The sequence below is a fragment of the Euprymna scolopes genome, chromosome 22, assembly GCF_053919585.1.
Source record: "Euprymna scolopes isolate OS-2025 chromosome 22, ASM5391958v1, whole genome shotgun sequence".
Classification (NCBI taxonomy): Eukaryota; Metazoa; Mollusca; class Cephalopoda; order Sepiida; family Sepiolidae; genus Euprymna; species Euprymna scolopes.
Window position 1 is genome coordinate 30495477 of NC_136503.1, and position 14512 is coordinate 30509988.

The 14512-nt window shown below is 34.0% G+C and overlaps 1 protein-coding gene and 1 pseudogene across 2 annotated transcripts in view; both read left to right on the forward strand.

Annotated features, from left to right (window-relative positions):
- Positions 1-2678: 2678 nt before the first annotated feature.
- Positions 2679-14512, forward strand: part of LOC145243939 (UDP-glucosyltransferase 2-like) — a 51975-nt pseudogene continuing 40141 nt past the window's right edge. Inside the window, exon 1 of the transcript XR_013862974.1 lies at positions 2679-2785. The product of XR_013862974.1 is annotated as a UDP-glucosyltransferase 2-like (transcript). The remainder of the gene's footprint in view (positions 2786-14512) is intronic.
- The window catches only part of LOC145243937 (UDP-glucosyltransferase 2-like), a 54910-nt gene continuing 45362 nt past the window's right edge, over positions 4965-14512 (forward strand). Inside the window, exon 1 of the mRNA XM_080107064.1 lies at positions 4965-5240. The gene's annotated coding sequence lies outside the window, so the exon portion shown is untranslated. The remainder of the gene's footprint in view (positions 5241-14512) is intronic.

A 14512-nucleotide genomic window follows, 5' to 3' on the forward strand; every position in this document is an offset into this window, starting at 1 on the left:
GATTGTACTAACCAGCAGAAGTTTAAATGGAATGTGAACAGACATCTCGTTTCTCAACTCTCTACAATCCTCTGTTAGACACGAGCCCAAGCAATAGCATCCCCCCACCCCTTTATGTTCCAAGTGGAATATGCCTTGTTTGGGGTGAAAAAGTATTAAAAAAAAAAAAAAGATATAAAGAAAATCTGTTTTTGATTGTTTCATTTCTGCTACAGCAGTTGTCATTGGGGGAGAGGGGCAGAAAAAAAGGAGAGACTATGTTACAGTTTGACCCCCCACACACACACACACGCTTTCTTTATGATACAGGGGGTGGGCCATTGTCTAACAAGTAGTATTCAACATAAATCACTCGGTGAGGTGGGGTGAGAGGGATTTGTCTCTTCTCTCAGCTGTTCTCACTATAATTTTTTTCCCCTCATCTTTAAGATATCAGTTACATAGATTTGCACATTTCCGGCATTTCTGCGCTCTCAACAGTTAGTTGGTTGTCTTCATCTTTACACTGAAACAACGGAATCCACAAATTCTAATTTATTTCGTTTTCCATGTCAGGAACCAGAGTTTAACTTTGTCTGCTCGTTTTTCTTGCCTTGACAGGGTTCAAAACCAGCAGCAAAACTGGTGTTCTTTTCTCCTCCCTGCAACCTCTTTCCCCACAGAAGAGATATTGTGAATCTATCTCTGCTCTATCGTTTTTATGACAAGTGATCAACCGAACTTTAAACTATGGTCCTCCCCCCCCCCCCGTCTAAAAAACTAATCTACCTACGAACACTACAACAATTTCCCCAACTTTATTTGAGCCCAAATCCAAATAAAAATTCCACAAACAAAGTTTCTTTCCTAGAACTGTCTGCTTGTGGAACTCTATTCTGCTGACCTGCTTTCCAACCGACAACATGGTAATCTTCAAGTCCAATGTAAACAAGTCCTTGTTGAGCTGTCCCCTTAAATAATTAAATTCTACCCAATTTCTAATACTGCCAATCCTTACACTGTTGCCTCACTGACCACCGTTCACTCATTAACCTTTATCCTCGAGTGGCCTTGAGAAGGGATGACTCCCTTGTAAAAGAAATCAGCAAAGCTATTAACGTTGAATCACCTGACTATTTTAAATATAAGAAGAAAAAGATTATATGCGAGTTTCAGACATCATTCTAAACAGACACAAACAACCTCAGGCAAGATGTTTAACTTCCATATCCATGAACCGAAAATTAATCTTTCTACACGTGTCTATCAGAATTTTTTTTTCAACCTACCCTACTTTCCAACCCTATCAACTTCTTAAACTATCCAAACCTTATTCAGAACATTGTGGCTCCAATTTGAAAACCTTGGTCCTGAATTATCAACTAAACGCTAACTTCTGTCCCGTCGCAGGAATATGGCATCCTTGTGCCTGTTTTACAAGTGTTTTAATGGCAAGTACTCTGACCAACTCCAAGCACTAGTACCCCCTTGACAACAACACCCTCGACAAATCCGACAAGCAGCAAAATCTCATCCCTACTCCTATGTCTAATCTGATGCAGAGTAGCAATACCTTTCATGATATTACACTATTTTATCACAACAGTTTATGTTAACTACATAAACCAGGGGTTCGCAACCACTGTGCCACAGAATGATTATTGGTGTGCCGAGAAGATATAATAGCTAGAAGCCATTTAATTTCATTTTTTTAATAAAGATATTTAATTTCTTAATCATGATGACACTGCTTAATTCGAACTCGATTCTGGAATTCAACAGTGTAGTTGGTTGTTTGGTTGGTTGTTTTTGTTTTACGGCATATCAACCCTTTTCAGATTATTTAATGCCAAATACAGTGATTTTGAAGAAAATTTTTTTAATAGAATATATTTATTTTTTCAAGTCGGTTTCTATTTAACCCATAGTTAGGACCCTAACAGGTACTACCACTCTGGGTTAGAGTGGACCTGGGAGCAATGACAATTAAAGAGTGGCTCCACACTCCCCAAAGCCCGCAAGCTGAGGCCTCACCATCGGATATAGTTTAAGGTCATATCCATGACCTCAACAGTGTAAGACCCACTAAAGAATTCTTCTGGTGTATTCTGTCGAACTCTGGAATCGGCACAGAATTTCTAACGGAACCCTTTATTTATTCCACAGAGATAGCATGCACTCGTTCCATCAGTCATCACAGAGTAGAAATCCTAAGTAATTAGCAATTGTATTTTGAATGTCAGCCACATCGAGGATTGAACCTTCAACCTCTAGAAGAGTAAATTTTGCTACTGAATTTTGCCAAGTACTTCATTTACTATATCACAGAAGAATCCGAATAATACAAAGACCTATGCCATACATAAGTCTCAAACGTCAGGAGGAATAAGGTTAGGGATGTAATGTAGTATGCTTTTAAATACTAAAAAAGTGAAATGCAGTGAATTGTTGACCTCTGGGTTATAAATGGTTCGTTATTTTTTAGCTTCATATAAACGTGAATGATTTGCCGATTTGAGAGAGAACATGCAACGTGTTGACAGATGTTTGTTCGAGGCTCAGTTGGGGATGTGTGACTTGCCTCATTCAGCCATTATATTACAGGATTTTTGAACCGCTCACATTACATAAAAGAAAAAACGCCAAACATTTAGCTCTGATGATAAAGAGGAAGGGAGGGAGGAGGTAAAGGGCTTGCAAAACACCTGATAATGTTGAGCTAGACTACTGCATCAATATTTGCCAAGTAGTGAACAGGACACAACACATCAAGAATCTGTGATATCAACGAATAGCACATGCAATCGTAAGTAACCAATGTAGAAGTCACATTTTTTTAGATGTTGGAATGTAAAGTGATTTTGTGCTGACATTAAAAAAAATTATATCCGTATTAAGATTTCCTTTTATTTGTTGCTTGTACTCATGGTGTAGTGGTAGTGACTTACTGTTGAATTTTGACCTCAATTTCAAGTACTTGTTCATCTAGCCACACTGAAGAACTGTATTACAGTGAAACGATATCTGAATGATATATATATATATATATATATATATATATATATATACACACACACGTTTTATTTTTTATTACCGTATCTTTCTGTTAAGTTACATTATTGTCTCAGCTATCCGGCCGTTAACACATATATATATATATATATATATAATGTATATATATATATATCGTTAGTTATCATTCCAAAACAAGATGTATTTATTTCACTCATAGTATTCTATTCATATGTTAATGCAGTACGTCTTACATGTGTTTTGTTGAATAGCAGAAGTTCAAACAATGCATTTGAGACATATGTGTTCCTCGGAAAAACAACAAAAAAAAAAAGTTGGAGCTTTTTTTTTCTCTCTTTGAAATAAAAATATGGTGAAAGAAAACTGTTAAAAGGAAATGAAAATCTTTTACAGTTTGCAAAATCACAATAAAAAACTTAGAGCATATAAGCAGCCTTCTGAAAAAAGAACAATTAGATTCACAGCCCACAAGACATTATTTTATACCGTCATATTTGAGATATATATGTGTGTGTGCATGCATATATATATATATATATATATATATATATATGGCACAATCACGTTAACACACCAGTTTTTGCCAAATCACCAAAGTTAAGCAATGAGGAGTCTGGCCAGTACCAGATGGGTGACCATTTGAGAAGATCAGGCGCTGTATGCACTGCGCCGAATCATAGAAACTTCCAGGTTACGATCTGGGGGCGCGTTTTATTCACCGGGGAGATGCACCCCCAAATAAACTCGCCTGGTGGGTAGGCGACATGGCGGTACTCCCTGTAATGGTGTAACTACAAGATGCCTTTCTGAACCTGCATGTCAGGCACATGTTTGCCACAGTAAATGGTAATAGATAAAATGTGTGCAGCATGAAGTTGTGTCTTGTGAATCAGCTAAAACACTTCGTAGATGGGGTTGGCTCAATTCTTATGAGCAAAACGTATACTGCCAACGACGAAATTATATATATATATATATATATATATATATATATACACACACACACACACACACACATAGAATACTCACCACAATATGAGTAAAATTAATTCCCCAGACAAAAGTTCTGCACCACTTATCCCTCTTTATGAAGAGTAAACTCAAGATATGTTACTAAACCTTATATCTAGAATCCGTATCCCAATTTTGATAACAATTCACTGATCTTTTTTCTAGAAAAAATGTATAAATTTTGAAGCTTAAGAAGTCTTAAGAAAATGAAATTCAGAGAATCTTGCTTAATTAGTGTTTATTAGTCAAATTTTATGCAAATTCAAATTATTTGAATTTTAAAATAGAAAGTTGTGGTGCAGGGTGCTTATTTACTTAGCGCCACATGAGAGAGGACTTAGATTTAAGGCCGGTTTTGAATTTAGGGAAAATCCAATTCCCCAAAAGGAGAACTCTGGATTGGAATTAAAAAAAAAAACAAATAAAAATAAAAGATGCCTGCATATTATAGTTTTTGATTCTCTTTCTCTTCTGAACTATGAATATTTTTGTACTGTAAAAGTGTAGTATCTGTTCCTCAGATGCTGCACTTCATTTTCTTGTTCTCTTTCGGTGGAGGAGAAATCCTTCACGACTGAGACAATTTTTATTTTTGTACCTTTTCTCCACGTTAAAAAACGACCCTGGTGTCTAACTCTGTCCCGTGGGGAGGCATAGTAAATAGGTACATCACGACCACCAAAGGAAACATTCACAAACGAATGGACCAGAAATAAATAAGCGTCACCTTCTGTTCTGGATTAAAACTGAACTTTCTATTACAATGAAAATGTCCCTAAAAAAATATTAAAAAAATTTTTTTTTTAAAGTTGTGTCACAACAAAATAAAAAAAATGAAAAAAAAACAAAACAAAAAGGTATAAAGGTCAAGGTTTAAACATTGCTGAGAAGACATGCTATCATTTTACAAAATGACCTAGATGTTTGTTCTTATTTTTTATTCACCTGTTGATTCAGCTACGCATAGATGATTTATCTTTAGTTGAAAAAAAGGAGTAGAAAGAAAACCATACAACAGAATCTTCTGAACTACAGATACTTTTCTACTGTCTTGTATTACTACCATCAAAGGAAACATTCACAAACAAATTGACCCAGCCAACAATTTATTTCATACAACTATTCTCCAGTCATTTCTGTATCGTGTCTAACTTGATTGAAACCCACAATATTGGAGTTGTGGAAATTGGTTAAAACTTATATATTTGTATAAATCAGTAAGTCATGATTTTTTTTTCTTTTTATCGGCTTCATTTAGATTTTTTTAAAAATTATTTACAGAAATAGCTACTCGCAGCAGACACTGCACAAAAGTTATAACCATTTTCAGTACTTTGATAATTCCTACAGAGCTATAACAATATACACTGAATCAACATTGATAACCACTGCCCCACTATTTTTTTCATTTCAAGAAAAACACACCCGAAAAAAAAATAAACTGCATATTACATCACGTTTGGATGATTTTAAACTGATGTAGACATCAGTTTAAAATCATCCAAACGTGATGTAATATGCAATTCGTTTGATTGCAGCGGCTGAACATTTCCAGTTCACAAGAGGAAATAAATATTTGGATCCGTTAAGTGCCTCCTAAAATGCACAAGCGATCTATTGTCATACAATGCTTTAAATCAAAATTGTTTAAATAGTATGAATACACATATTAGATGAGAAGCATTTAGCTTTGAAATGGTATAGATTTTTCTCTTCATTTTCTCATTTTTTCTCATTGATCTGATGATATAAAGTTGTATGTAACTTGTATGTCTTATCTTTTATTTAATACTAGTGGGGCGGGGAGTTCCCAGCCTTGCCTGATCGTAAGATATGCATAAATATATTTGGATTAATGCAGATCTCGTATTTATTCGCTATTAAATATTATATAGTACCAATTTCAAAAGTTTAAAAAAACAAAATGATTTGGGTGCCATTAGCTCGAATCAAAATCAAAACAAGTAATGTTCAAGCTGCGCTCCCCACCATTTGTGCTATCAACAGATAGATAAGAAAGATTTAAAAATTAAATCACCTCAATCTATGAAGGAATTTGCCCATACACAAAAGTAATATAAATATGTTAGCTAGTTTAAATGAACATTTTGCATTTCAACTTGTCGACATATTTCTGTACACTAGGCAGGACAATAAAAAAAAGGGGGAAGTTTTCTTTTTTTTAAAACGAGTTAAAATCTATTAAAATCCATTATTCTTGAGCAACTTTTTTTTTTTTCAGAAAAACAAAAAAAAACCTAAATTTTATCACATGAAAAGCAAAATAATATAAAACTTTTTCTATTTTTAATGGCATTTTAAATTTAAAATTTTCCAAAAAAAAAATAAATAAATAAATAAAAAATTAAAAAAAAAAAAAGAAAAAAAAAAAAACTATTCACCGTGATTTTTGTCTTGATGGGCAACACATTTAAATATTTTTTAAACGGTTTTTGAATCAATTTTTTTTTTTTTTTTTTTTTTTGTCTAAATAAGATTTTGGGATGATTTGCTATAAAAATTTGCAAAAATATTATAACATAAATACCTGAATTTCAAATAATTCGATCTTTTATCTCACTCTATAGATTAAATATAAATTTAAAAAATCCAAAATTTAATGATTGTTTGGAAAAAAAACTATGCTAGTCATGATAGGATTAAATAAGTGCATTTAGTCCTGTAAATTTCCATGTATTTTTAATGATGATTAATTGAAGAAACAATTTTGTAAGCAAGATATATATATATACTGCCTAAATAACACCCAAAGCTAAGCAACGATGAGGCTGGCCAGTATCAGGTGGGTGAACATTTTGGTAATTCTAGGTGCCGTATGTGTTAGAGCCAACTCCTGCATCTAGTATCACCCTTGGCCGTCTTGACCCTGTACTGCCATCAGGGCTAATGAGAGCATGGTAGATGCAAGTTCCCCACATTTTAAACTAAGTCAAGCAAAAGTCATAGCAAAAAGGAAAAGGGGAAGATAATAACTCTTTGTAACTGAACAACATAAGTGAGAGAATATCATGTAATGACAAGTTGCCGAAAGAAATTATTGTATTTTTAGCAAAATGCACAATTATTTATTCATTTTTCTTGATATCGATTCGTCAAAGCATTTCCTATTTGATGGTATATTAGCAATATTGGGCTCACTAAAAGAAAATTATCAATTTATTTTTGAAAGATTTAAAAGTAGGGATTTTCATAAAATAATGAAAATATTTTTTTTTTTTTGCTAATCTAAAAGATAATTATTAATATATTCTACGAATTTCCCACTTCAAAACACAAAAGATGAAAAATAAAACACATTCAAAATTTGAATTTTCAACCTTAAAATCTGATGCATGCAGTTTTTTTTTTTTTATCTACAATCCTCACCTTCTCTACAATACAATATATTTTGTTCAGTTTCGGCTGATTATTTTAAGCATATCTGTAACCACAAATAAAAAAGGTTGGTTGTAGGCAAATTATATATATATATATATGTTTGTAATATACTGAATTTTGGTTCATATAATTCAGTAAATTTTCATATACCAGTGAATTTTAAGCCAAAAAGAGATGACTTAAAATGTAAGCTATAAAATTATCATATTTCATAATTGAGTATTAATATACTGTATTAACAAAACCAAGACTTCAAAAAAGGAATTGATAGCAACAAAAAGTGTATTTCATTGTAAGTTACAATTGTTTCAAGACCGATATATATATATATCGATTATGAAAAAAAAAGTACACCATTATAAAGTTCATTCTTCAATTAATAATCAGTGAAAAATATTTACTCCCTCTTTCCATTTTGGCCATTTGGCCATGTCTACTGTACACGTTATTCATCCATCCAAACAAAGATTTTACTTGTTATAAACTGTCTTTGGTATATAATTACCATTTCCTCTTAATTTCAGTGTTATGTGACCAATAGTTTAAGAGTTTACCTGTTAAATATTTTCACATGCTTGCATGTCACTTGTGCTCAATCGGTTGGTCTGGGCTGGTCTTGTCTTGGAGATTGAGGATACCTAATTGACAATAGCAAGCCCTAATCACCCTCATGGTTCACTACAGATTGTGCAGTTGCCATTGCACAAAGCCAGCATGCACTCTGCCGGTTCTTATGACAGAAGTCAAATGCAAATTTATAGATGCTAGAAATCATTGTAAGAGAGTAATAGCCACAGGCAACGCAACACAGGGAATGCATAGAATCGCAGAAGATAGGAACTCTTGATTTCTAGAAAATCTATAATAGTGTAGTAAATAAAGGGCAATCAGTAATTCCCCACTATCTAACAATCTGAACGTTGCATGTATAGCAACCGAAAAGACGGAAGTGCTTGCTCAGCAATTCACCTCCAACTCCACCCTAGAGCAAACAAACAACTCCCTCCCAAATTTCCCTATGTGCACGCAAGTCACAATTGATGATCTGAAAATCACCCCTTCTCATGTCAGTGATATAAAAATCTTAAAAACCTTCAAGGCATATGGGTCTGATCTCATTCCTGCTATACTAGTTAAGAAATGCTAAGCTGAGCTAGCCCCCCCCCTCCCACCCCCACCTCCATAATTTCACAACTCTACAACAAATGCTTTGCTGAATCCTGCTTCTCTAATAGCTGGAAGATGGCTCATGTGGTACCAGTGTACAAGAATTCTGGCGAAAGAACCGACCCTCTCAATTATTGCCTATCATGACTAAGTGGCTCCGTGCCTTTTTTGGGGTGAAATGACAATAAAAAAAAAAAGACAATGTAAAAATATTTATGACACAGATACTGTAGGTAGTTTTTGGAAAAAATTAGTATGTCATGATAGATAGATGCAGTTTCATGGGGAAAAAAAAACATTTTTTGATATTATGGATGATAACATTTGATACTAAAACTTAGCTTCTTTCCTTTAACAATCAAAAAGGCATTATCAACCACCGATTGCTATAGCACATAGCACCCTGTTCAAGAGCTCATCGTTCAAACTCCTCGGTTTGACATTTGCAGGCAACGCGAGTTGGAACAAATACATTGAAGACATTGCCAAAACTGCTGCAAAGAATCTAGGTCTCTCCCATACTAGAAAATTACTCACACCAAAGAGTATTCTATACCTCTATAAAGACACCATTCACCGGTGCATGGAGTATCGTTGCCACATCTGGGTTGATGTATCTACTTCTAGTCTTTCATTCTTAGACAGGGTCGAAAAAGTCTCCAATCTAATAGACCCAACAGTATCGGCCAAGCTCCAACCTGTGTTTCATCACTGCAATGTCGCATCACTGTGCCTGTTTTAGAAATAATTTAATGGAATGTGCTCTGATGAACTCACACCACTTGTTCCAACTTGACATACATACTCTAGACAAACTTGGCAAACAGCAACATCCTACCTCTTCCCTGTTGAGGTTCTTAGATGTCGGAAAGCCTTCTGCTCTAAGAGTTTCTTCCCACAATCTGCCAGACTTTGGAATTCCCTCCCCGTTTCCCCTCACTGTACTAACAAAGCAAAAGTTTAAATGTAATGTAAACAGACATCTTGCTTCTCAACGCCCCACAATCACCTGTTAGACATGATCCTCCAATAATAGCCCTACGATCAAGTGGCAATATGCTTAGTTTGGAGTGAAAAAAAAAAAAAAAAAAAATTTAAAATCTTTTTTAGAAATTTAAAAAAGAAAAGCTTTACTGTGTCATGAATAATAAAATAGTTAAAATGTCTGTAACACATTCCTTTTAAAACACCCCTCTCTCTCATACATATACTGGAGCAGTTACAAAAGTTTAATAGAAAAAAAATAAAAATAATCTAGTTTCAGTGCTATTTTTTAAACAAGTACAAATAAGAACGGAGAAGGAAAGAGCACAAAAAAAAATTATATATATATATATATATATGATAAAAGTGAATGTGTGTGTGTGTGTGTGTGTGTGTGTGTGTGTGTGTACGTACATTTCCCTACGCACTAACCCAATTTTTAGTCTACAAACTCGAAATTTGATATACAGGGTACTGAGATTTGGGAAAATCGATGTGATCGGTTTTTGGCCAAAAATTTGGCGATTAAGGGGCCAAAGTTCAACGATTTGACCTTTGAGAACTCTACCAAACTCCAACAATTTTGGATCTACATACTTGAAATTTTAGATATATGTTCCATGGACATGGATCTAACTTAATAACTTTATTTGAGCCCAAAACAATAAATTTTAAGGGGTCATAATAGGGGTCAAAGTTAAAAAAAAATTGACCTCTGCAGTCTCTTCCAAAGTACTCAGATAATTTCTGGTCTAAATATTTGAGATTTTACATAAAGGGTATTCAGAGATAGAGCAAGCTTTTTCATCAGTTTGGGTCAAAAATTTTTAGTTACCAATATGCAAATTAGTGTCTGTTTGCATGTCTGCCTTAAACTTTCAATAGAGGCGACGGATTTTACCAAGATCAGTATCGTTTTAAAGTTCAACCTTTCATACGACAAATATCGAAAAATTGGCTAAAAACATTAATATCTTCCCCTTCAACTAGGCACTTTTCTACAGGGCGGGGGTCACTTTTTTCGCCGATATTTTTTAAAGTTATCCTCTCCTTTAGATTGTCTAGCCTTAAATTTCATAAATGTCACTTCCAGTTTGGCGGTAGTCGTAACAGCATAAACGTTACGTTTTACCCTGTCCTTTGCGGTACGGGTTTGAGCCTGCCTTCCTACTTCCACTTTTTTTTTTTTGCTCAACATAAACATCCAAACACTCAGGCAACGCCGGGCTGAAATGCTAGTATATATATATATATATATATATATATATATATATATATATATATATATATATCACAAGTAACGGCATGGTCCTGAACAAATTCGTCAACGCAATCCTGAACAATACCGTTAAATCGACATGCCACACCACCGAACAATATTATGAAATTGACATGTTCCTAAGCAATACCGTCGACCGATATGACATGCCACATTGAATTGATATGCTACGTTCCTGAGCAACACCGAACAATCTTGTCAAATCGACACACCACGATACGAAATGCAGTAACGCGAGACGTTATCAGAGCAATATTTTTCAACCGCCTCCGAATGATTTATCGGCTTGTTTTTTTTTATATCTGTTGGGCAAAACTAAATCGTCGCTTTGGGGTAAAATGGATGTAGCTCATTAGTAGACTTTATTTGCAATTGAAAGGTCCTGGGTTTGCTTTTTGCCGCAGGTGGACATGACTCGTATGCTTGTGCACTTCCGTGCATGCTCAGTACAGTATGGGAGTATGGTATTAGGACAACAGGTTTTTGGTGACTCCAAGAGAATAAACATTATAAAGTAGATATCCCAAAATACAATCTTATTTTAATAGCGCAATTAACCATTAAATTGTGAATGTTCAAAGTTTATTGGAAATTTGAAAAATTATATAATTTGCAGTCTTGTATGTCCAGAAGTCAAATTTCACAAAGTATAACTAAAAATGCAGGTCTTTGAACAAGTGAAATATGTTCAACAATATTTTTGATATAATGGCATAGATATTTATTCATAATACATTTAAAAATAAATATACACAAAATGTGACACAAGGCAAAAACGGGGATTGGGGGTTAATATTGACTTATCTAACACTAACTAGACTCTTTCAACTTAATCCCAGACTCACTCACCCCATGAAAATCCTAATTAAACACCAAAATGACTATATATATATATATATATATATATATATATATATATATATTGCGGGGGGAGTTTGGGAATAAAAAAAAATAACGGAGGAGGAGGGATAAGGACAAAGACTAAAAAGGGGGCACTATGATGTCATGCATACTCTAGCTAAGTTAAAATTAGGAAAAATACCTTACTCTAACCTAAACAGTTCGATGCAGTGTCAGATTAACCAACATCCCTGCCTATGTCACGTCCAAATACCACTCAAGATTAGCTCCATTCACTTGGCACAGACGCAAAACTTTCACTCATCTTTCATTGAAATTTACCAGAGAGTTTCACCTTCTCCAGCCTAATATGCATTTTCAAGCTGTATTTGAAAATGGGGACAAGCTGGGAAGCAGTGAAGGTCTAATCTCTGTAAACCTCCTTCTGACGTGCCGACCAAATCACACCATTCATAACCAGTAGCTAACAAAGAAAAGCGTAACGTTCCTCTTTCTTCATATTTGGTGCTAACTTGCAACATGGGGAAACTGGATCCAAGACAAAGAGCTGTAAATTCAGAATGCAGACCATAAAGTCTTCAACTAACTTACAAAATGGTCGAACGATAGTGCAGTGGAAGAAAACATGATAGAGATCTTCCTCCAGTCTCCATATCAGATACAACTACAAAGCCCTCTGTGAGAAGTCTTTTGCTGACTAGAGGGCATTTGATATAATGAAGTATGAATGAAGAAAGTTCAAAGGTACTGTTTATAAACACTGGCGATAGGAACTGACCTATCAAATGGAGACATGTTCTACTAGCAACCAGAAACCAGAATCGCTCCATAAAACAAACTGGATCTGTTAGAATTCCCACACATAATTTTCCGTGTTCACACAAGAAACATCTTTGCCCTGCATCTCCAAACTTATAAAGTTCAAGACTTATACAGATTAGCTACCTATCAGATACTCTTCTGAAATTAAACATGGCTTTCAATTCAAAAGATGTTATCTTGTGAGAGATGAAAATTAATCATAATGGAAACGACAATTATTAGATGAAACCATTTAAAACATTGGGAAAATTCCATAAAAAAAAGTACAAAAATTACATGAAAGCGCAATTTTGTTTATTCTAAAATTCATTTCAACAGGTAACACATGGAATCTTTATAATACGATTCATAGCACATCGTAGATATAGATAGATTTTTCTTTTAATAATTCATTAATAAAACAAAAATTTTGAATAATGTAAAAAGTAGACAAGCACAATTTGATAATGGAGCAAAAAAAATTTAATTTAAAGAAATTTTCAACTCTTTAAGACAACTTAAAATCTAATATTAAGCCTACTGAATTAATGAGTGGACCTTTTAAGATGTGACTTAATATATATATATATACTAGCCTGGGTGCCCGGCGTTGCTTGGGTGTTTGGAAGGTGTGTGTTAAAAATTTTAAAAAGTGGTAGTAGGCTCAAATCCATACCGCAAAGGAGGAAAAGAATGTGAGAGAAAAAAAAAATTGTGACGTCTTTGCTGTTGTGCCTATAGTCAAACTGGAAGTGGTGAAGGTTTAAATTAAGGCTAGTCAATCGAAAAGAGGGGATAACTTTCGAAAATATCGGCGAAAAAAGCGACCCCTCCCTGTAGAAAAGTGTCCAATTGAGGGTGAACGAATCAATATTTTCTGAAGGGTCGAGCTTCAAAACGATTCCAATCGTGTGAAAATCAGTCGTGTCTGTCGAAAGTTTTAGGCAGACATACAAACATACATACATACATTTAAACAGACAGGTGAGATTTATATTATCGGGTACATAGAGACAATATCATGTATGTTAAGTTGAAAAACATCAACATTAAAAAATAAATCGACTGTCAACAAAAACAAAAATAAATAACTTAAGGAGCCTGGAAAAAAGTATATTGACACAAGAAAAAATACATTAATAATAAATTAAATTTTGTTTGCATCTAAATATTACCAAAATGATCCCTAAAATAAATAATTTATCACAAGTTGAAATTAAAGTGAATTTCACCATATTTGGTTATCTTTATCATTGGTGTCTACTTCACTTCCGATTACTCCTTTATTTTTGATTGAATATATTTTATTTAAATTGTTCGGTGAAAGCACAGAATAGTTAAAATAAAACGCCAGCCTTCCTCATATTAAAAATGGCTTTCTCAATAACGTTATTATTGAGAAAAGCCGTTCTTAACATGGGAGGGGAAACAGGAAGTGAAATAGCGACACCAATGATAAAACTAACCTTATATTTATCCATTTTCATACATTAAACAGACTAGGTCTGCTCTCCTTGACGTCTCGCTGGAAAAAGGGAAGAGTTTTTCTTGTCCGGGACGGAAGCAGTTATAGTTCCTTAAGGGGGTAAGGAAGATCGCACAGTCAGGGGAGGCACTAACGCACAAGAAAAGAGTTCTATTTGTTTCTGCTACAATAGTATTTCTTTTTACCATAACCAACTTGGGGTCATACTGAATCAGAATATGCAAGGTTTGTAATTGCATCTTTGTCTTAATTGTGCACATAGACATACAGAAATAAAATTTTCTTTTATATAATAAATCGATACATTTTTAAGAAATTAAATAAAAGAAATAACTTACCAAAAAGTGATGCAAATCAGAGTTTCTGGCTTCTTGAAAAAGTCCACTGATGAAGCTTTCCTGTTTTATGTTCTGATGAAGAAGCATGAATTTCTTTCAAATGTTGAAAACTGGAATCGACCAATATTTGATCCAATAAAGAATAATCCAACAAAAATAAAGGAAGAGGAAAAC